This window comes from Balaenoptera physalus, assembly GCF_965194825.1.
Source record: "Balaenoptera physalus genome assembly, chromosome: 16".
NCBI lineage: Eukaryota > Metazoa > Chordata > Mammalia > Artiodactyla > Balaenopteridae > Balaenoptera > Balaenoptera physalus.
Genome location: NC_138898.1, coordinates 18,514,901 through 18,539,760, shown reverse-complemented (window position 1 = coordinate 18,539,760; position 24,860 = coordinate 18,514,901). Strand labels below are relative to the sequence as shown.

General features: G+C 43.5%; 2 long non-coding RNA genes across 2 annotated transcripts in view; one reads left to right on the top strand and one right to left on the bottom strand.

Moving 5' to 3' along the window:
* LOC309645378 overlaps nt 1-21,075 on the bottom strand; it is a 62,658-nt gene extending 41,583 nt beyond the window's left edge. Inside the window, exons 1-2 of the long non-coding RNA XR_014254838.1 lie at nt 18,489-21,075; nt 9,405-9,520 (exon numbers count right to left, since the gene is read on the bottom strand). This is a non-coding gene — a long non-coding RNA (uncharacterized lncRNA). The remainder of the gene's footprint in view (nt 1-9,404; nt 9,521-18,488) is intronic.
* Nucleotides 1-24,860, top strand: part of LOC309645405 — a 925,297-nt gene that overhangs the window by 71,457 nt on the left and 828,980 nt on the right. The gene's annotated exons all lie outside the window — the stretch shown is intronic.

Here is a 24,860-nt window from a genome sequence, read left to right as displayed (position 1 = left end):
GTTCTTTATATGTGGAAGTAAAGACCCTATTCCTTATACTTGGCATTGTGGGGTTTTTTTGTGTTTTATCCCCTATTTTTTTGCTCATGCTTGATAGTTCTAAATTTTTCTTCTTCTGTTTTACCCCCTCCTTTTTAAAAGAACCAGCTCTTAGGTTTATCAACTCTATTTTTTTTTGCTTTCTAATTTATTAATTTCCATTTCTATCTTTAATAAGTCCTCTTTCTTAAAATATCTGTGTTCTACTCTCACATTTGTTGATGACTCTGCTGGGAGAATTCCAGTTCAAAAAATATTTTTTTTTCACAAAGACATAAAAATGCCATTATTCCATTATAATAACAATGAAATAAAAGTGTTTACATTAGCTATGTGTGTAATACCCAGTGATGTCAAGTATGTGAGGAAAAGCTACTTTCAGACCTCAATGATAGGAATGCATGTTGATACAACCATTCTGGCAGGCAACTTGGCAATATGTATGAAAAGTTTAAGTGGGTATGCATTTCAACAAACTATTCTACTTCTAGCAATTTATGCTTAGACAAATAACTAGACCAGTAGGTAGATATATATTTAAAAGTATATTTTTCAGAATATCATTTCTAGCAGTGAAAATTAAGAGATTGAATAAATGATATTATAGCCATATAATAAAATACAATGCAGCCATTAAAAAGGATGTGATAGGTTTATGTTTTGAGTTGATATAAAAAAGCTGGTTAAAGATAACAATATATGATTCTAGTTATGTAATTACATTGCATGTTATCTGAAAGGCTATTGATTGAAGTGTGAGGGTGGATATTTCTGTCAACAGGCTATGCATCTTTCCTATTCACCATTTGTGCCATTCTTTCAATAAGTATGCCTTAATAGAAAAAAGTAATTTTGAAAAAAGAATTCCCAGTTGTTCACATATTCTGGGGTATATATAATAAACATTTACTAGATGCTATGCTGGGCATGGGAGGTGATGAGGAAAAGGAGAATTAATGCAGTTCTTCACTTGGATGGTGAAGAGAAGGTAATATTGGTTGCCTAGAGAGCACAGAGGATTGATGGAAGGTTCCCCCCATCCAGGAAGTAGAGACTTCAGGAGACAGAGCAGGAGCCCCTGAAAATCCAAAAGGGAAGGTAGGCATCTTATCTTGCCCCAGTCTATCCAGATCTTTTAGGTTTCCTCCAACTCTGAAATACTGGCTCCTGTCTCCCTCTTTTGACTTAGCTTCCTACATATACTCAACATCTCTCACAAGTGTCCTGGGCTTCTGTCCTTCAAAACACCCACAATTCCCAAAATGTCTCACACATCCTTGTGTCCCCCTGTCTTTCCTGATGTGGTTCCTCTCTACTCGTTCCTATTACTTTTCCCTAGAACAACATCCCTTGGTTCTATAAGATCCTGCTTGTGGTAGATTAGATGATTATTCAGCAGATATTCATTGCTTCTCACTACACCTCCATGGGAGGAATGTATTTCCTTGCACCTTGATTGTCAGCTTTGCCATATGACCTACTTTGGCCAATGGGATATTAGTACACATGAGGTCCAAAATGCATGGAATAGACCTGAACCAAATCCATGGCTTAGAGCCATGCTCATGTAAGCCCGGACAAGATCAAGGTCAATGCCCAGCAAACCTCCAGTCACCTGAGTGAGAAACTTACTAATACTGTATGTATTGTTGCTTGACACTGAGATTATTTATTATTATGTTTGTTATGCAGCAGTGGCTGACTGATACACAGTTAATAAGGTCTTTCACCCTTGCTTGTTGTGTTTTGGACTTATCCTCTGGGTCCCCCCTCAAATCCTACCTCCCATATAGTACAACTTCAGAAAAGCTTTTATCATATTGTATTGTGATTATCTGATTAACATGCACTGTTAAGCTTCTAAGTGCATCTAAACGTTCTGGGAGATCTTTAGTTGAATTCCTCTTTGGAAACCTAAAAACACCCATTGACACTCACTGAATAGCTAAAATTTGTGATTAGTGAGCAAGTTGCACCAAGATCTATGAATCTGTGAGCATGTGAGCATAGGTTGCAACAAGTCGAATATATAATGCTTGGTATTTTCATTGTACCCGTTGGATAACAGAGCGAGGCCAGCCATTGAACCTACCTCAAAAAAGGGAAAAGAATATGGATGGGGATCATGACCCATGAATTCTACCCTAGGGGAGGAAGTAAAGGGGGCAAAACACCTCCCTTCTTTGAAGCAGTGTCTTAGTCTGTTTGGGCTGCCATAACAAATTACCATAGAGGAGGTGGTTTACAAACAACATATATTTATTTCTCACAGTTCTGGAGGCTGGGAAGTCCAAGATCAAGGTACTTGGTAGATTTGGTGTTCGGTGAAGGTCTGTTTCCTGGTTCATAGATAACTTTCTTTTAATTGTGTCCTCCCATGGAGGAAGGGGTGAGGGAACTCTCTGGGGTCTCCTTTATTATTTATTTATGTTATCATTTTTAATTTTGGCCATGCCACGTGGTTTGTGGGATCTTAGTTCCCCAACCAGGAATTGAACCCAGGTCCTCAGCAGTTAAAGTGTGGAGTCCTAACCACTGGACCGCCAGGGAATTCCCTGGGGTCTCTTTTATAAGGGCACTAATCACATTGATAAAGGTTCCACCTTCATGACTTAATCACCTCCCAAAGGCCCCACCTCCTCATACCGTCATATTGGGGATTGGGTTTCAACACATGAATTTGGGGAGGGACACAAACATTCAGTCTATAGCAAGCAGTGATTAAAAATTATAGGACATCCAAAGCTGTTTTGATGTTTGAAAAAAGGAGAAGTCTTGACCAATAAAGTCTGAAGGCAGTGTGGGTGAGAGCTGAATGTTGTTTATGACTGTCTGGGTAGGAAAATAACGGTTGGTCAAATGATCTTTGATCACGCTCTGTCTCGCTTTGTAAGAAAATTCTCATTGTTGATTTTAAAAATACCAAATGCCAGAATTGAGCCTAGTCTGAAGGAAGGAGTCACCCATGATTCTGGCAAAACTCTCAATCACCAAAGTCTAGGGGACTTCCCTGGAGGTCCAGCAGTTAAGACTTTGAGCTTCCACTGCAGGAGGCATGGGTTCGATATCTTCTCGGGGAACTAAGATCCCACATGCCATGCTGTGTGGCCAAAAAAAAAAACAAACAAAAAAATCACCAAAGTTTAGTCCAGGGTCATTACTAGCACATGGCACATGCTTGATGTAAGTGTGTGTTGAACAAATCAACAAATGAATATTTAAGTGTGCAGAAAGGGGATTGGGCATGTCCTCTGCAAACCAACCAATCCACTGAGATATTCCAGAACATGAGTGTCTTCAAGGACCCTGGAGAAACATGTGTGACCCCATCTTAAATCTGAGGTTGGTATGAACTTAAAGAAGTCCAGTTACATGTGCAATATTCCTGAAAAAGCAATTTTCCAATTATATCACAAGCCTTAAAAATGCCTGTACCCTTTGACCTAAAAATACTCTTCCTAGGGAGCGCTCTTGAAGGAATTAATCAGAGACATAGATAAAGATCTAAAATCACATTTGTTACACAATTATTCCTAAAAACAACAACAACAACAAAAATAAGGACTTGTTACCACAAACTGCTTTGTGACTTGTCAGTTACTGTGGGCACTGTCAAATGTGCTGTGTCATCTGTCTTCAGAGATTCAGGACAATTTAATTCAAAGGGGCCAGGACTGGGAGAAGCGATAGAGAGAGGGAAGGGGAGAAAGGTGGAGAGAGAAAGAGAGGAAAGAAGGAAAAAAAGAGTCAGGAATGGAGTCAGGGAGAGAGAGTAAAAAAGAGACAGGAACAGGGATGGAGACAGAACAAAGACAGCAGTTCCCGGTGAGTTGCACGTGGTGAATAAATGTTTGTGGAATAAAGACTTAAAAGGGGAAAGAGTCAGAGATGGGAGTGGATTGAGAGGTGGGTCCCCAGCTCCCTGACCACATTAGACCTCATTCACCCTGGCACACCCACCGCTGAGACCCTGGCACACAGGGAGAGGAAGCTGGCAGCAGGGTGGAGGAGAGGGAGGCAGGGAAGGGGCAGGGCTCTTGGCACTGGCTGCTGAGCCCCTGGGTGAGCAGGGCAGAGGGAGGAGGGCTGCCTGACTCTGTCATGGGCTGGGCTTGCAGGGAAAGAGCTCAGGTCACGCGGGGTGGTGGTGCCATGTTGCAAGACCCTTGTGGTGGGTTTGGATGACATTGCCTCCCCCACCTTCCATGAACTCCTGTTTTCTGTGGGAGTCAACTTATCGATTTTCACTGGGAACTGCTGTTGCAATGCTGTAGCTGCCTTTGGATATTCTTGCAATGACTTTAGAACTTATCCTTCAGTTATTTCAAGTTTGTCCTTTTCATGCATAACTCAGATCTCAGAGGAGGAATCTTTCCCTTTCGCCTCTTGGTGGACGTGTGTGTGTGTGTGTGTGTGTGTGTGTTGTGTGTGTGTGTGTGTGTGTGTGTGTGTGTGTGTGTGTGTGTGTGTGTGTGTGTGTGTGTGTGTGCAGTGCACGTGTGGTGGATTATGTTTTCTCTGGCTCAGAATCCCTGCTTCCACTGAATGAGCTCAGTTTCAGGACCGTCTTGCCTTCTCATCCTGCCCTTCTGGTCTGCACTGCAGCATCGTATCCCAAGCAGCCTTACCCCAAACATCACGCCCACACAGTGTCTGTATGAGTAGCAGTCCTTACTGAAGGTTTGGTGCAACAGAGACATTTTATACTGTCCTGTGGCTCAGCCCCTTCTCCACCTCAAACTCCCAGCTTTTGCCTCTTCTTACCCCTCCAGGTTCCCTTCAGAAGCCCAATTCTCTCCCTTTGATTTGAAAAAACAATTTAAGTCTCCACCCTTTCCTCATCTCAGGGTCTACCTTTCACACCTGCAGCATGTTTACAGTGCTTTATAAACAAAGGGCTGCCCACTCTGTCCCACTTTGCAGTAGCCAAGAACCAGCAAGGACTCTGAAAGATGAGGCTGTCTTAGATTGAGTTTCCAGGAGCAGAGACTTGAAGAAGAGGATTCACGTAAAAATTATTTATTTAAGAAGTGTTCCCAGAGGGCTTCCCTGGTGGTGCAGTGGTTAAGAATCTGCCTTCCAGTGCAGGGGACACGGGTTCAATCCCTGGTCCGGGAAGATCCCACACGCCACGGAGCAACTAAGCCCGTGCGCCACAACTACTGAAGCCTGCACGCCTAGAGCCCGTGCTCTGCAACATGAGAAGCCACCGCAGTGAGAAGCCCGCGCACTGCAATGAAGAGTAGCCCCCGCGCGCAGCAACGAAGACCCAATGCAGCCAAAAATAAATATAACTAAAATTAAATTAAATTAAAAAAAAGAAGTGTTCCCAGAAAAAAAACTGGTTGGGGGGTGAGTGGGGAAGTGAGACATGGGAAGAAAGGAGGCTAAGGAAACATATGAGAGCAAGAAGAGTCCTAAGGCGGGGCAGGCCTGGAGCAATCTCTCATGGGAACTCTGGAGACATTTTAAAATTAAACCCACAGGGACTTCCCTGGTGGTCCAGTGGTTAAGACTCTGCGCTCCCAATGCAGGGGGCCCGGGTTCAATCCCTAGGTCAGGGAACTAGATTCCGTATATACGCCGCAACTAAAGATCCTGCACGTGGCAACTAAGATCCTGAGCGCCGCAACTAAGACCCGGTGCAGCCAAATAAATAAATAAATAAATAAATAAGTAAATAACAAAGGAGCAAGAAAGCTGGAGAGCTATACCCCTATGTTTTCAGTCATTTGTTAAGGGCTAATCCTGAAACTGGGCAGGACCCTGTGGGGCTCCTGGGCACAAAAGCCTTTCTGTGTCCCCTTCTCTGAGTTCCAAAGGGCAGGTTCAAACAGTTGCTAATCAGGGAAGGGAGGGGATGTGGAGATAAGGGAGGAGCAGTCAAGAAACAATACTGCAGCCTTGGGGCAGGGTCCTGCTTCCTCCTCAAGGGATACGCATAACAATATCTTTGAGCTCTTCTGCAGAACTAAAACCCCCACCAAATGGAAGATGTTCCAGAGAGAAGGTCACAGTTCAATAACCTCGAGAACCACAGATCACGAGACCACCTGATGCCAGAAGATCTCTAGATTGAAGGAATGCAGGTCCTGCATGCACCTGGATCCTTATCAGCAACGCCACCGCTTGACTATAAAACTCACAACCCTCCCCCCTCCCCAATCCCCGGGTTGGGACACACAGTTTTGAGGGCATTAGCCCGCTGTGAGCCCCTTTGCCTGGCAAAGCAATAAAGCTATTCTTTTCTAGTTCACCCAAAACTCTGTCTCTTGAGATTTAATTTGGTGTTGGGGTACAGAGGCCAGATTCGGCATCAATCCTGGGTGGGGGGGGACACACATTCCTAGGTTCTCTACCAAGAGATCAGGTGCAGGCTGCTGGAAGCGACATCACAAGGAGACCTAGTGTGCATAAAAACAGTCCAGGAGTCCTGGGGGCTCTGGGCACAGCACCAATAGTATCTGCTTCGGAGGCTTTCCCTTCCCCTCCCTTACCCATCTCTGAGAGGGAAAGGCTGCCGTGTAGAGGATAACTCCCTCACTGACGGGAGTCATGCCACCCCTTAGAAAGCAGAAGCAGCTGTCACTGAGGATACGGTGTTGGCATGTGTGGTATAATGAGAAATATACTTGGTTTCCATCCCTGGTCCCGGGAGCCGAGCTCCTAAAACCCCTGTACTTTCCTAAGGGATAGGAGTATCTTTTGTTATTCACAACAAGCCCTCTCTAGGACTTCTGAGTTTATGCTAATGAGATGACTGGCGGGGGGTGGGGGTGGGGGTGCCCTGCATAGCCTCAGGAAGGGGCTGGTCACTAGAAAGACTGAGTGATTGACAAGATTGGAAATTTCAGCCCCACCCCCTGACCTAAGGGAAGGGGTTGGGGGCTGCAGATCAAGTCCCATAAAAACTCTCGCACAGGAGATTTGATGAGCTTCTGGGTTGGTGAATACACCCACTTGCTGGGAGGGTAGTGCACCCTAGACCCACAGACAGAAGCTCCTGAGCTCAGGACCCTTCCTGACTTCACCTCCGTGGACCTCTTCAGTGGGCTGCTCATCTGTATCCTTTGTGATATCCTTTTTAATAAACTGGTAAATGTAAGTAAATGTTTCCCTGAGCTTTGTGAGCTGTTCTAACCAATTTATAGCCGGTCGGTCAGAAGCAGAGGTGACAACCTGGACTATGCCTGAAACCGAAAAGGACCCCGTGAGGCTCCTGGGCACAAAAGCCTTTCTGTGTCCCCCGAGTTTTGTTTGTAGGAAATAGGCTTCATTTAGCCTCCATGACCTTCCCTGAGTTATAAAGGACAGGTTCAAACAGTCCCTAATCAGGGAAGGGAGGGGATGTAGAGACAAGGGAGGAGCAGTCAAAGCACATAGTGCAGCCCTGGGGCGGGGTCCTGCTTCCCCCTCAAGGGATGCACATAACAATATTTTTGAGCTGTTTTGCAGAGACTAAAAGCCCCACCAGGTGAAAGAAGTTAACTGTATGCTGCCCACAAGCACGTAGACTCCAGACCAGCTGGAACCAGAAGGTTGATGATGATGACTCCCGATTACCTCACCATCAACCAGTCAGAAGAATGTCCATGAGCTGATCATGCCCTCCTCTTTCAACCATTATGATAAAACTCATTACCCTCTCCAGGTCAGAGCACACAGTTTTGAGGATATTAGCCCACTGTGGCCCCCTTTGCCTGACAAAGCAATAAAGCTATTCTTTTCTACTTCAGTCAAAACTCTGTCTCCGAGATTGAACTCAGTACTGGTGTACAGAGGCCGAATTTCGGCATCACATCTGAATTTGGGGCAGTCTTGCGGGACTGAGCCCTTAACCTGTGGCATCTGGTGCTAACTCTAGGTAGATAGTCAGAATTGAGTTCAACTGTCGGACACCCGGTCGGTATCTGCTGAGAGCTGGAAGACTTGCTTGGTGGTATTGAAAATACCCCAGAGCATACTTCTTCCTTCTCCTACTTTCCAGCCTCTCTCAGGCATGGGTTAGCGTCTCAGGAGGGCTGCAGGGCACTCACGGTCAGAAAGGAAGGGTGAGCGCTCACACCAAGTCCTGGGATCAGCCCCTCAGAACCTGCGCGTGGAACTACTCGGCTCCCCTCCTAGAGGGGGAAATAAAGTCCCCGCCTCAGGTCATGGAGCCCTGGCTGCACAGGTGACTACTGCTCTGTTCCCTTTCAGAACCCGCCCCACCTGACTTTGGTTTGCCAGATGCCAAGGGCAAGTTAGCACCGTGTTTGAGACACAGCTCTCCTGCCTGTGGCTATCTGCCCCGTGCTGGAAGCAAGGTAGCCGGTGTTGTTGTTGCCCGAGTCCTGGCTTTTGGGGACGGCCCTCTGACAGAGGATGAGAAATCTGCTGTTTTCCCCACTTCATGAAGTTACCCTCAGGGACCGGAGTCATAGCCACATGGACCCCTTGAGCCTGAGGGGCTGCTGGTGACCTCTGCGACCCTGGGCTGTCCCTCAAGAGTGCGCAACGTTGCCTCCCCTGGGATTAACTCTCCTAACAGGGGGAATGGGGTGGGTGAGATGCAGCTGGATCTTGGCCATCAGTGCTTTTCCAGTAGACTTTCGCTTGCTCCAGCCGAGCCTGACTCCCTTTCCTTATTTCAACAGCACCCTCCTCTGCTGTTCTCCGCACAAGTGTCACTGTTCTGAACACACGCGCAGAGAACTCCTCTCTGCTCACCACAGAACTGGATGCCGTGCCAGGCATCTGGCCAGCCATGGCAAGGCTCTGAGACACGGAGGCTGCTGCAGACTTCTTGCAGTTTCCTCTGCTCCTCCTCTCGGGGACTTTCCACATTCCAACGCCTGTGCATTGTGGGGGCAGTGACGCTGAAAACACGTGCATTTCTTTCCACCTCGTCCCCAAAGCCTCAGAATGACAGTAGAGAAATTAACAGGGAAAAAGCATATATCCACAAGGACCAAGAGACTTGGAGAGGACGCAGGAACAGAGGAGAGATGACAAGAAAAGCTGAAAAGTCAGTGGTAACTGATTTAGAAGAGCAGAGAAGGCTGACATCTAACCCTGAGAAGGGAGGTCGGGCACAGTAAGAAGCAACAGGTGGACTCCTTGCCACAGGACTCCAACTGGAACAGCCCTGAAGATGGGGAGGAGGGGTAGGACTGAAAATAGGAAGTGCGTCTTGGCTGTGCATCTGTTTGAGGAACAGGGAGACCCCCAGACCTCCACTCCTGCCCCACACAACCAGACGACTGCCCTCCCCTGCAGTGGAAGACGATGGGCAAGTCAAACCTAAGAGGTTCTGGACTCGGAGACACAAGGCACAGTTGAGAACAGGGAACTGTACTAAAAATGGGCATTCAGTGAAAGCCTACCTGGAGGTGGGTGGCGAACGCCTCGCTCACTTTCCCTGCCCAGCAGCCAGAATGATGGTAGATCAGCTTACATCCTCTGGGAGGAAGAATGGAAGATTCCTCGCTACGGAAATTGACTAGGCCAAGAGAAAAGACCTATTAGCATTTGGTGTTTCCCCAGTGAAATAGCCGAGTGCCCAACTGATCAGCCTACTGTGAAGCCCATGTGCAGACAAGCCCCACCCATGCACCCAGGACTCAAAATCTTTTGGTGCCTTTACTCATGTCAGAGACAACAGCTAAGCATCCCTTGACATGAAAGGGGAGTTTCTAACATGAAAGATAGAGACATAAATCCGTTAATCACTCAACCAACCACCCTAGGAGGAAACAGGGAATGCAGAAAGCAAAAGAAAATTGCAAGAAAATTCTAAGCCTTGTTTGTTTTGGGACCCAGGGCAGGCTGCCTCGAAATATGTCTCCATGGCATATTGATTATTTTCAATTAAGGTTACTTGAGAAACAGCTGGTAAAAAAAATGATTTATATAGAAAAACCCACTCTAACTCCCTGAAAGTGGGAAATAATTCTCCCATATGAAAGTATCTTTCCAAACCAGGAAACCAACCTTATCACCAGAATTAGGGAATTTAAGGTGAAGAAAGCTATAAACAAACTTCATTATTTATTCTTTAGTCTGTTACCTTAAGCACAAGCCCCGCTGATTTATGAAATCCTCACAAATAATTATGTATTTCTTTGTCTAAAAATGATATATAAACAGTCTGCTTTGGTCACTTTGAGGGTCCCATTTCTATGACACCTCTGTGATCACAAATTAATTTTTTTTTCTCCTGTTAATCTGTCTTGTGTCAATTTAACTATTAGAGCAGCCAAAAGAACTCAAGAGGGGAAAGGGGGAAATTTCCCCTTCCATGACATTTGTATCTATGAATACTACAAACAGATAGGAGTAAACAAAGAAAAGGAACTTAGAGAGAATAAGGGCTTTAAAAAATTCAAAATATCTTAGCAGAAATAAAAAAAGCCAATAGATGATTTAGAGCATAATTTGAGAAATTCTGAGAGTAGAAAAAAACTACAAAGAAAGAGCAAACAGGACAGAAGAGCTAAGAAAATTCAAGGCTTAGCCCAGAAGATTCAACAATTGACTGATGTAAGTTTCAGAGAAGAGAGAAAATGAGGGAAGGAAATGACCAGACTAGTAGACATGATAGGGAAAAAAAAAAGGAAATAACTTAATGCCCGTCCTTGGGAGAATAGTTAAATAAATTGTACTATCTCCATACAATGGAATGCTACACTGCAATGAAACGATACTAAACTATAGCTATGTGCGTAGATGACTCTTAGGAACAACGTGGAAGGAGATGCAAGCCACAGAGGAGTGTTGCTTCTGTGTGTGATGCCATTTCTACGATGTTCAGAAGCAAGCAACAGTCAACAAGGTACAGTTTAGTGACACATACATGAATAGTAAAACAATAAAGAAAAGCAAGTGAATTAGGAGAAAAGTCATGAGAGTGGTTATGTGGCTGGTGGAGTGTTAGGGCATGAGGGGTGGCCCTGGAAGGCAGGGCATGGGATCAGAAAAGAGCACAAAGGGGGACTTCCCTGGTGGTCCAGTGGTTAAGAATCCGCCTTCCAATGCAGGGGATGCGGGTTCGAGCCTTGGTTAGGGAACTAAGATCCCACATGACGCAGGGCAACTAAGCCCATGCGCCACAACTCCTGAACACGTGGGCCACAACCAGAGAGCCCACACGCCACAACTACAGAGCCCACATGCTCTGGAGCCCACTCGCCACAACTAGAGAGAAGCCTGTGCACCACAATGAGGAGCCCGCGCGCCACAGCAGAGGATCCCATGTGCCACAACGAAGATCCTGGGTGCCTCAACTAAGACCCAATGCAGCCATAAATATTAAAAAAAAAAAAAAGGGCACATAGGGAAGTTCCAGGTATTGATAATATCCTATTTCCTAAGTTGGGTGGTGGGTTCATGGGTGTTTATTTTACTACGATGCTTCATAACTAATATTACTGATATTCTTATATATTGGGCTGGCCAAAAAGTTCGTTCGGGTTTTCTGTAAGATGTTAACAGAAAACCTGAACGAACTTTTGGTCAACCCAGTATATGTCAAATGTTTCCCTCTCTCTCCTTCTCTGACCGTCTGTCTCTCTCTCTCACACACAAACACTATAAGAAAATTTCTCTGAATTGGGGATATGAGTTTCTAGATTAATAGAGCCTTAGAGTCCAATGCAATGAGGGAGAAAAAACCCTACACCAAAGTACATCTTTACGAAATTTCAGAACATCAGAGATATCATACAAGCAATAAGAGAGGAAAAACAACACATACTAAAAAACTGAGAATCACAACAGTGTTGGTCTTCTCATCAGTTAAGACTGAAATTAGAAGACAACAAACCTAGATTCTGACGGAACAAGATTCCTATCTAGAATTCTAGGCCCATGAAAGTAGCAAATGAGAGAACAGAATTAAGATAAACTCAAACAAGTGAGGCCTTAAAAAATTTATTTTCTGTGTATCCCTTCTCAAAATGAGAGAATTGTGCTCCACCAAAAATGAGACAGTAAATCAAGAAAGAGGAAACCATGGAAACCAGGACACGGGGATTCCAAGACAGAAAAGAGACAAAACGAATAAAAAGGATGCTAGTTGAGGGAAATTTCCCCAAAACAGCAGGAAGCAGGCACAGCACAATCCAGTTTGGAGCAAGAGAACAAGAAAACTCCAGGAGAGATTTCTCCATGAAAAACATCCAACTGACCGTTGCCTAATATTTAAGTGCATGGAGAGGAGATTTACAGTTTTGTGCAACAACTTCAGGAAGAATTACTGATTGGCACATAGAAAACTAAGCCAAAACCAACCAACCAACCAACCAAGATTCCACTTATATACTCCAGGGAAAACCAAAAGTTGTACAGGAAAGGGTATGTAAATGTAATATACAATGTGGCTCATGAGTATATAATATTGACATAATCCTGAATATTGATGGAACCAAAAATTACAAAACAACTATACAGGAAGAATGAAGACACTGAAAGTATGTTTGTGGGTAAGAGTGCGTGGAATTTAAGAGAATCAAATCTCTTTCTTCTGTAGTTGTAAGTAAATGCTCAAGTTCTAAAATGAAAAGAATCAACCAAAACAGTAGGATAGGAAACACTCCCCGACTCAATTTGTGAGACTATCAAACCCTGAACCAAAACAAGAGTAGGACAGCCGAAGATAGGAATTTATAGCCAGGTTGACTCATAAACATAGCTGTGAAATTTTGAATTAATATTTAGCAAGGTGAATACAGCAGAAGCAAGCTGTTCTTACCTCATTAATGCAAAGTTGGTCCAACTTAAAAAAAAAGTATTACTATAAATCATCACAACAATAGCTTAAAGGAGAAAATCTACATGATTATCTTGATAGGCACAGAAAAGGCATTTGATAAAATTCAGCACTCATTTATGCTAAAAATAATCTTAGCCAACTAGGAGAAGAAAGAAATTTCTTTAACTTGATGAAAATTTTCTACCAATAATTTATACATATAAAATACTTAAATGGTGAAGTATTAGACACATTCCCTTTAAAATCAGGAAGGTGACTTATCAAATCAACACATTGTACATCTTAAACTTATACAATATTATATATCAAATACATTTGAATTAAAAAATCAGGATATAATCTTAAAAAAAATCAGGAAGATAACAAGGGTGCCCTATAAAATCTTTCTATTCAACATTGCATTTGGACAGTCTGGCCAGTACAGTAAGACAAGAAAAAGAAATGATATAAAGATCATAAAGGGAGAAAAAAACCCTATCTTGTTCTGAGGGAACAAGATTCCAGCCTAGAATTCTAGAGCCAAACTCAAAAATTAGAGAGAAGAATTAAGACAAGTCTAGACAAGACAAGTATCAAAAAGTGTATCTTCCACGCATTCCTGTGTTAGTTTCTTATTGCTGCTATAACAAATTATCACAAATTTAGTGGTTTAAAACAACACAAATTTATTCTCTTACACTTCTGGAGGTCTGAAATTAGTCTCATGGGACTGAGGTGTCGGCAAAGCTTGTTCCTTCTAGAGGCTCTTGGGAAGGATCTGTTTTCTTGTCTTTTCTGGCTTCTAAAGACGGCTTGTGTTCCTTGGCTTCTGGCCCCTTCTGACATCACCAAAGCACATCACTCCAACCCTTGCTTCCATCATCACATCATCTCTCTCTGCCTTTGTCATCACATAGCCTTCACTGTCTATGACAATTCTGTCTGCCTCTTAAAAGGACCCTTGTGGGCTTCCCTGGTGGCGCAGTGGTTGAGAGTCTGCCTGCCAATGCAGGGAACATGGGCTCGAGCCCTGGTCCGGGAGGATCCCACGTGCCGCGGAGCAGCTGGGCCCGTGAGTCACAGCTGCTGAGCCTGCGCGTCTGGAGCCTGTGCTCCGCAACAAGAGAGGCCACGATAGTGAGAGGCCTGCGCACTGCGATGAAGAGTGGCCCCCGCTTGCCGCAACTAGAGAAAGCCCTCGCACAGAAACGAAGACCCAACACAGCCATAAATAAATAAATAAATAAAATAATTTAAAAAAAAAAATTAAAAAAAGGACCCTTGTGATAATCCAGAAAAATCTCCCCATCTCCAGACCCTTAATTTCGTCACATCTACAAAGTCCATTTTGTCATGTAAGATAACAGTCACAGGTTTAGGAGACTGCGATGTGGGCATCTAGGATGTGGGTACTCAGTCTACTGCACATCATTCTCATGCAATCATTCACAGGTTACATGATTGTCTACATAGAAAAAGCCAAGATAATTTACAAACAGATTATTAGAAAAACTATGAAAGTTTAGCAAGGTGATTCAATTGTTTTCCTATAATTCGGACACAAAGATTTGGAAAATATAATTTAAAAAAAGATGTTACTTACAGCATTAAAAAATTGTAAAGTACTTTTCGATAAATCTAACAAAAGATGTTTAAAACCTTTATTAAGAATTATTTTTAAAAAGATAGAAGAATCTTAAAGATGACCTAAATAAAGAGAAAAACATATTGTGAACCTGGACAGAAACGCTTAGTATCATAAAGATTCCCCAAGGGAATATATAGATTTTATTGCAATTACAATAAAAATCCTGACATGTTTCTTTGGCAACTCAACAAGCCAATTCTAAAATGTAAATGGCAATGTACAAAAACAGGTAAGACACACATGAGAAAGAAGCAGAGGATGATGGACTCACTCTAGCACACAATAAGACTTATTTTATAATAAATAAGTATTTTATAATAAATATTTTATAATAACTAAGTAATTACCATAAAGTATGGTAATTAAGACATTGTGACAATGGATCAGGGGTAGATCTCTACACCACTGGAACAGAATACAGAGCCCAGAAACACAGCCATAGAGGGACACCTGACATCTTTAACAAAGTGGCTTTGCAGATCAGTGGAGAAGGGACAGATTTTTCCAAAAATGAAGATGAGTAATTGGTTATTCATATAGGAAAGAATAAAACTGAAACACTTTCTTGGACCAAATACAAAAATCCAAGTGGAATTCAAGAACCCAGGAAGAAGAGAAAACTTTTAGAAGAAAATAGGAGAGCATGTATTATGATCTTTGTTTAGAGCAAAGATTTAATAAATTACAAAAAGCATAACCATAAAGAAAAAAGCTGATAAAGTCAACATCATTAAAATAAAAAAATGCCTGAGTATCAAACGACATCACTAAAAATATGAAAGGACAAACTGCAGACTGTGAAAAAATATTTGCAACATACTTCATTGACCAAGGATTCAAATCCAGAATATATAAATAACTTATAAATCAAAAATTAAAAATACTCAATAAAAAAATGAGTAAAAGATAAAGAGGTAAATCATAGAAAAGAAGCCAGAATGGCTAATAAATGTATGAAAAGATGCTCAACCTCATTATTAACTAGGGAAATGCAAACTAAACCATATGAAGTACCATTTCATATCAAGCAGGTTGGGATAATTAAAAAGTCTGACAATTTTAAATGTTTGTGATCAAACGAAGAATTGGGGACTCTTCCACACTGCTGAAGTAAACGTAAATTGGTACAAGCACTTTGGAGACCAAGTAGGCAATATCTAAAAGTGAAAATGCATACATCGTTCAACCCAGCAATTTCACTCATGGGTATATGAATCACATAGGATAACTTGAGTTTATACCCTAGGTTCTTGCACTTGTGCATGAGGAGGCATTTACAAAAATGTTCACTGCAACACTGTTTGTAATAATAAGAAATGGGAAACAATTCAAATGTCTGTCAACAGGACAATGGGTAAATAAATTGTGGTATATTCATATACTGACAATAAAAGTCAGTCTTATAAAAATAATGGAAGTTTGAGCCAGAGAGTGATATGTTTTTGAAAGATCTCAATTTTTAGATGCTTTATCTCAGTGCTATATAAAATATAGTCCTTGGACAAAGGGGGTTGATTATCTGGTCTTCCATGAATTAAATATAGAATTGAGACTGTTTCAAAACTTTTATAGCAATTTTTTTCTTTCATTCTTTTTTTTTTTTTTTTTTTTGCTGCACCAAATGGCTTGTGGGATGTGGGATCTTAGATCCCCAACCAGGGATTGAACCCAGGCCCTCGGCAGTGAGAGTGTGGAGTACTAACCACTGGACCGCCAGGGAATTCCCTTATAGCAATTTTAGAGTGATTTTATGTATGTTGACTCTAATCACTAAAAAATGGGGTCACTATTTTGTATTTTATAATTCATTATAATTTCATTTTTTCTAGAAATAAACTCTTATTACAAAAGTATTGGTGTGCAAAGAATTGAAAACAACCAACCAAACTGGTCCTGAACAAACAATCTGAGATGAATCGCTCTACCTTAAGGAAAATTGATTTCTATGTGATTTCGTTTTCTACAACGTGTAGGTTTTCTTGTTTATTGGAGATCTTGTGCTCTACTCCTAAAATATTAATGTCCAGCCTGGGATTCCAGAATTGTTTTGTTTGGTTCCGGAGGATACTTGCTTTGCATATAAAGATGTGGTTATTCTCTGCAGGCATTTCCCCCACAGACACATGTAAATGTAGCTGTAATTTCCTGTTGGTAAACAGCAAGTATTTATTTACTTATTTTTAAAAAATTTTATTTATTTATTATTTTGGCTGCGCCGGGTCTCAGTTGCAGCATGCGGGATCTTTAGTTGCGGCATGCGGACTTCTTAGTTGAGGCATGCAACTAAGGGATCTAGTTCCCCCGCCAGGGATTGAACCCGGGCCCCCTGCATTGGGAGCGCAGAGCCTTACCGACTGGACCACCAGGGAAGTCCCCAACAGCAGGTATTTAAATTTAGAATCAGGTGGCAAGGTTTATATACAGATGTGTAATAAATTGGATTGTTTTCAAAGCAATACCCTTTCCAGTTAACAGACAAGTTTGCTGCTTTTCTTTATCAAATACAATGTGGTATGTGAAAACACTAGATAGGGTTTAAGGTATTTCACAGATTTTTTACACAACAAATGGACCCTATGCTATAGAGGAACAGAAAGATACAAATTAATAACACATAATCATTGTAAGAGAACAAAATCAAACTAAATCTCCTCTCCAGTGCTTGACAGCACACTTCCTGAGAAGTTTCAGGCCGTGTGTGGTCTCCCCCTGGGGCTCCAAAGCCTGCTTAATGGCCTTTATGACAGCAGGAGCCCAGCCTACTTGGGATTCTGCTTCTAAGATACAACACAGTAGGGGCCTCTGATATGTCCAGACATATTTGTTTTGGATCTCCTTTTCCCCTCACGAAAAACCTCCTTTTTAAAAATTATATTTTTGAAGCCAGGTTACTTATTGATTTCCAGGATCCTCTTACACCTGCCACTTCTCAAAGGAATTTTTGGATATAATCTTTTAATCTTTCTGGAAGGCTGGCCATCAGAAACACACAATCTCTTTCCATCATAATGCTTTTTAAAGGACTTTACCTTGCTCTCTGAGTTTATTTAAAACTTTTAACTATACCAATTTAGCATCTTTGCATGCTTTCTTGCTATTTCTCATTTCATTCTTCATGTTACTTAACATTCGTTTGAGTCTTTACAGGATCTTCTATTGATACTTTCTCACCAACGTGCCATTCTAGAATATTCTCATCACTAATATTTTGCTTTGCTCTACATTTCATTCTCAGGCTCTAATAGGACAAACATAAGGTGGAATGCGACAAAAATAGCCCTTGCAAAGCCTTGTACTCCCACCAGAGGTCTAAGCAGCAAACTCTCCGCCTCTATTTTTTTGGCGTCCCAGTGCTGTCCCAATCCCACGGAGCTTAGGGTTTAGCTGACATCTGAGATCTTGATCCCAGTGGCACCAACCTGTTAAGTTGGTGTTGTATCTTTCCCCCTCCAGAAGCACCTAGCAAACCCAAAGCAGGCGATTAACCGTATTAATCAACGGTCTGGGGTTGTTACAGAAGCACATGAGGCAGGACAGGATTCTGAGGATTTAGGCTGGTTAGGGAAATAAATGAAACTAGAGGCGGCCGATAACGAGAAATAGACGGGTCCCAGGACTTAAATTTCTGAGGCGACAAGGTCATGAGTGAAGACACAGTAGCCGAATGAGAACAGAGAGTAGAAAAGGTCCCCAAAGATGAGGCGAACCCAACAGCTGATGAATGGTTTATCCATTAAAGCTTTGAAGCAACTCCAGTGCCTCAGTTTGGCTGCTGCAGAGGCCAAGGCAGGAGATGAGCACTGCAAGATCCTCCAGCGCCAAGTTCAAATATATGCAAATATGCGGTCAGCGCTGTGATTGGCCAGCGGGGACGGCTCAGGGGCTGAGGAGGCCAGTCCAGGCGGTGGCAGTAGCTTTGCCCACAGCTCTGGACATCCCCTCCCGCAGCCAAGCCAAGGCCCCAAAACAGCTGACCGCGCGAGTCACGTGACAAGCCCGGAGCCTGGCTCTTAATTGGCTGGCAAACCTCGCTGCCTCCCTCCGTTTCCCAGAAATATTTTTGGAAACTACCTTTCCTAGACTGTCTTGCTGCGCTTATTTCTTCCCGGCTGATTAGATGGGGGCTGTTCCGGGTCCGTGGGGACCTTGGCGAGCGCCAGGAGGGCGAAACCTCTGGGATTAAAACATCCCGCACTGTGGAGGCGGGGGAAGCGAGCCGCTGTTCGAGCCCTCTCTTTGCGCAGAGGCCTCTGGGAAGTGTAGTAACTTGAAGGTCTCCGGGTCCTGCCGGGGCTGGCGTCTCTCCTGGGCCCTGGGGGTCGCGGGTGAGGAGGGAACTAGTGGGTTCATTGTAGTCGTGAGAATTCTCCAAGCTTAGATTTCTATTAAGCAAATTTTTGTGAGATCTTCTGAGAAATGAGGGGCTCTACTTCAAAAGAAACAGAGGATAACGGCCCTAAGTTAGCCCCAGCTCTTGCTGCTCACCGGACACTTTACAAGGGTGCAAAGAATCATGGCGCTGCGCATGTAGGGGGATCTATTTTATGTTGGGACTTGCATCTGGCAGTGACCTTCGCCCTCAGGGAGCTCCGCTGTTCTCCCCGGTTTTCTCAGCGGTAGCTGGTTCTTGTTTGGGCCACCAGGACTCTCCCCTAGGCTTACTGTTTCTGCACTTGAGGATATTCGTTCTGCCCAGCTGCAGGGGTATTTGCATTTTACGGAGGGGAAATCTGAGGGTGTGGTGGATAAAGGTTGCTGACCTGCCCAGACTATACAGCTAGTAGTGTAGTCAGAACTCAGTACAATTGGAACTACAATAAATCTACTACATACGAACCTTCAAGTTGCGAACTTTCAAAGATGTGAACCTGCATTCGCATGTTCAATCACATAAGTTAGTCACGTGTCTGGCGTACGTTGTCACATGCGTGCATCCTCTACAAGTGGTTATGCTTTTGTGTACTTCACTGTACAGTACTGTATAGAGTACAGTAGTACAATATCTTTATTTAAAGCCCAGGATGTCCGGAAGCAAGCGTAAAAGTGGCAGTGATGTAGCTGGTACTGTACTGAACTTTTCAAGATACTGTACTGTAAGATTAAGAATTTTTTCTTTATTTTTCTTTGTTTTTAATGTATTATTTGTGTGAAAAGTATTATAAACCTATTACAGTACAGTACTATATAGCTGATTGTGTTAGTTGGGTACCTAGGCTAACTTTGTTGGACTTTCAAACAAATTGGATTTATGAACGCCCTCTCAGAATGGAACTCGTTCGTATGTAGGGGACTTATTGTAATTCTAATTCTTGTCTCAAACCTGAGAGGATAGGAACCTAGGTCTTTCTGACCTCAAAAATTGAGGTCCCTAATACTCCCTCTACTCCCCGGCCCCTATTTTGGCATCTTTTATGGGCATAGAAGTCTGAAAATTTAAAGAGCTGACCTCCAAGTGCCCTCTGTCTCAGATGGGTCATTTGTACCTCTGAGGATATCAGATCAGGAACAGCCATGGAGCTCTGCCCCTTCCAGAAACCAGTGACTCATATCACTCTTGCTTATGTCAGTATCTGAAGGGCCTGGAAGAACTGGTAAGATGCAGAAAATCCAGGAAAGGGTGCTCTTGGCCAGTGCTGTCCAGTAGAACTCTCTGAGATGATGAAACTCTTCTATATCTACACTGTCTGATATGGTAATGTCTCAAGTTCTGCTTAGAAAGTAGCTCCCGTCCTCCCAGTGGTCCCCTGACTCTAGGCTGTTTCCAAGACAGCTCAGCCTCAGACTACGGACTCCTGGGCTAAGTCTTCAAGGACCCTCCAGATCCAAGCTATCCCTTAGCTGCAGCTCAAACCGTGCCCAGGAACACACATCAGGGTACAGACACATGGAATGTGTATGGCTCCTGGATATGGCCAGTGCCTTGCTGATTTTGCCACCTCAGCATCCTGCCTGGAGCCTGGCACAGAGAAGATGCTAGGTTAACACTGTGGCTGAATGAACTTATCTTCTCTCCCCCAGGCTGGAGATCTCTCAGCTACTGTGACTGGCTTCTAGAATCCCTCCCCATCATTGTGGACTAATGGCATGAGCCATCTAATGAGGGTTGGTGAAGCCAGTGTTTCATAACCACCTTCATCCTGACCCTTTGTGGGTGTGCCACGGGGCAGCTGCAAAACCAGTGAGTAGTAATTCCTTGGAAACCTGCTGGGTCCAGCAATTTTTGGTGACAGTCCAATTTTTTATTTTAAAATCCTGTGTGCAAAATGAAAGCCCAAATGAACACCTGTTACATATGATTAAAGGCAATATGGTACTGGCAGAAGAGGACTGGTCTCAGGGTCATCCTGGACCTGTGAGTAACAGGCTGTATGACCTTGGACAAGGTGTTCCATGCCTCTGGGTCCCAGTTTTCTCCTGAGTAAAACGAAAACATTAGACTCTAAGCTTCTTCCTATGGTTAATGTGAATGCTTAAAAAATGGCTGGTCACATCTGCAGTCAACCCACATTAAGTACCTTTCAAGTGCTCTTCTGCCTGAATCAGGTCTATTTTCATTGTTCAGTTTTTCCAACACCTTTCACTTAACACTTCCACTGCCAGTGCCTTCCTCATTTGCTGGATCTTCGCTATTTTTTGGCTTCTTTAGATTCCAATAAATCATGTCAGATTCTAGCCATTGAATCACCTGCTCCTTTGCCCTGCCTGTAGTCTCTTTAATGCCCAGCACAGTCTCAATTCCCTGACAAAGCACAGAGAGCGGTTCTGGTCTCCCTCCTGTTCCACACTCCCACACCACCACTTCCCTGAAAAAACAAATCTGAAAAATCAGGGGGGTTTCTATTCTGGCAGTTATCACTGTCACCACTAGATGGCACACGTGTGCAAGTCATCCGCGTTTGGACACAAACTTTATCAGCGTATTTATACTCCAATCCACAAAAGCTTTGAGAGGAATTATAAAAGTACACAACATACAAAAGGATAAAATGAAAAGTTGAAGGGATTGGAAGGAATTCCTTGGTGGTCCAGTGGTTAGGACTCAGTGCTTTCACTGCCAGGGCCATGTTCAATCCCTGGTCAGGGAACTAAGATCCTGCAAGCCACGTGGCGTGGCAAAAAAAAGAAAAAAAGAAGGGATTGGAGGGGATATACAACAAGTAGAAGAGATAATTCCAGGGTGACATCAGCTCAAGGAGATGGACACCAGCAGAGGCTTACACAGTTGGCTCCGAGCTTCCCAATAGCCAAAGTAAAGAGGGAGACATGAGTGGTAACAAAATTCCACATTTTACATGAGAAAAACAAAGTAGTTATTCAGGAGAAGCACAACTTTTCCTGACCCTGAGACCAGAGAGATATTTTTCCTGTGGGTCCTCAGAGAGAGGACACTAACAGTGAAACAGACACCGATGACTTAATTGGAGCTGCTTCTATGATGTCCTTCTATGCAGGCCTCTGGTGTGATGCTAAAGTAGGATTGAGGAAAGGCAGTTCTCTGGGGTTTAAATACTGGGTTTCCAGGACAGAGTGAATTTACTGCTGTGTGCCTTTGTGTTTTCACACAGTGGAATTTGCACGCACACCCTCTCCCCCACTGGGGTTTGGGTGGAGTTTGGGGAGAGGAAGCTCTCCTTGGAGGCTGTGGTAACTAGTCTCCAAGAGGGCCTCCAGTGACCCCTACTCCTGGTTTCCAGACCCTGTGGAGTCCCCGCCAACATTGTACCAGAGGGGCGGTCTGTGTGACCAACAGAGTACAGGAAAAGTGATGGTTTGTCACTTCTGAGATTAGGTTATAAAGACATTACAGCTTCTTTCTTGGTCTCTCTGTGTCTGTCTTTCTATCAGATCATTTGCTCTGGGGAAAGCTAGCTGCCGTGTCAGGAGGAGCCCTATGTAAAGACCCATGTAGCAAAGAACTGAGGTCCCCTGGCAACAGTCAGCATCAGCTTGTTAGCCTCGTGTGTGAGCCACCTTGGAAACAGATTCTCCAGCCCCAGTCAAGCCTTCAGATGATGGTAGTCCCAACTGACACTTTGACCAAAACCTTATGGGAGACCCTGAGCCAGACCACTGAGCTAAGTCAGTCCTTAGCTCTCTGAGATAATGAATGTTTGTTATTTTAAGCTGCTAATTTGGGGGTTAATTTGTTACACAGCAATAGATAACTAATACAAAGTTATTTAACAGAAATCCAAGGTGACATCATGGATCATTTTACATGGGTGTGTCAACTTGGTTTCAGAGACAAAGAATATATTTTAGAAGAAATGTATAGGCTTTGGGGACTTCCCTGGTGGTCCAGTGGTTAAGACTCCATGCTCCCAATGCAGGGGACCTGGGTTAGATCCCTGGTCAGGGAACTAGATCCCACATGCCACAACTAAGAGCCTGCATACTGCAACTAAAAGATCTCCCATGCCACAACAAAGAGTCCTGCATGCTGCAACTAAGACCTGGAGCAGCTAAATAAATAAGTAAATATTTTTAAAAATGTATAGGCTTTAATCTGATAGACATGGTCACCAATTCAGGCTGTGTTTATGGAAAGACAGAGGTAGAGGGACCCACATAAAGTGTCTGCAAAGGAGATTACTAGGCAGAAGGATGGTAAGGACACGGATCTCAAATGTCTTGTTCACTGTGGCACCCTCAGGGCCTAGCACAGGGCCTGGCACATAGTAGGCTTTCTACAAATCTTTCTTCAATGTATGAATGAATGATGAACTATAACCTTGAGTGAGCCATTCAGTTATCTGGGCGACCATCATTCACTGAGCTTCTACCATGTGCCGAGTACATAATGTTGATTAAATTCCCAGGAACTTTTGTGTCCTATACAGATTACATCCACATTTTCCCCCATTGCGCCTTCCCTCACTGTCTTATCTCCTTGAATTCTTCATTATTTTTGTAGAGACTTGCATGTGCTTTAACTTTTATGCTGAAAACTTTCTCATGGGAATAGTGTTCTTAGGTCATTACAACAAGTAATTTCTGGTCACCATTTTTCCATATGAGAACCAGAGTTGCTCAGAACATTGGGTTTATTTTGTGCAGTTTTGTCTTGGGGCCTGCCCTATTTCTTTCTTCTTCTTTTTTCCCCTTTTTTTTCTGTTGAAAAATGACTTGAAATGGCTGATGCTAAGTAATAACAGTTCAGTCTCCCCAAGATGACAACTATTTAGGGTCTATTTTGCCCCTTTCATACTGACTTTGGTATTGATTTTAACCAGATTTTACTGTAATAGAAATATTGTGGGGATGGAAGAGAATCAAAAAGAGTGATTTGTTTCAGACTCTTGTCCCACCAATCTATAAACACTCCTTTCTCCATGGCTGACTCTGTACTTCCCCCTTCTCCCCCCCTCCTCCCCCTCCCCCTTGTCTCCCTCCTCCTCCACTACCACCAGCATTATCACCACACAGCCATTATTTATTGAGTGCCTACTACATGCTCATCCCTGGTTATGCAGCTGCTATATGCATTATTTAAATAAATCTATGCCGGGGACTGCGAATTGCCTTGCCAGTTTTGTCAGTCCAGGTCCTTCAAGAAGCAGACACCAAGCTGGGATTAACCGTGCAAAGATTTTACTAGAGGGAAATGCCTGTGTGAAAGGAAATAGGGTGGGATCTAGAGAAGGCCAGGAAGGCCATCAGACCCCAAGTGAAGGAGAGAGGGAGAGAAGGTGGGAGCAAGTGTCCCAGACTGCCCTGCAGTTTAGGGAAGATTCAGTCTAACGAAGGTTTGGCAAAGCTGTCAGGGAGTCCTTGAGCCAAAGTTAGCCAATAAAGGAATCCCTTGTCTCTCAGGACCGAGTCTGACTTTGTACGCCATCAAACTCAGCCATGGGTGGGGTGCAGCTCCTGGGAGCCATGGCCAATGGATTTCAAAGCATAGCAGCAGGTGTCCTCAGCTCCCAGCAGTAGGAAGTTTGTGGAAGAATATTTTTGTGGCTGCCAATTTTTTTTTTTTTTGACTGCACCACACTGCTTGTGAATCTTAGTTTCCCGACCAGGGATCGAACTCAGGCCCACAGCAGTGAAAACACCTAGTCCTAACCACTGAACTGCCAGGGAATTCCCTTGTGGCTTCCAATTCTTATTAAACTTCTTCTTCTTTTTTTAATGTAACAGAAGCCTGACTTTTTTGGGGGTGGCAAAGACCTGATTCTGAACTAAAAGATTTTAGTTCCCAGGCTTCCATGCAACTAGGTGTGGCTCTGTGACTATATTGCATGACTCCTGGTCATGCAACATAAATAGGAGTGTTATGAAGACCTGCCAGAAATACTCCTTAAGGGGATCTGACTTGAGTAGGAGGTGCATCCCTTCTTTCCTTCCCTCTTGCTGGGACTATGGAAAAAATGGCTGCAGCCTCAGCAGCCATTTTGTGCCAAGAGGCAATATGCTACTAATGAATGAGGATTGAATGAAATCCTC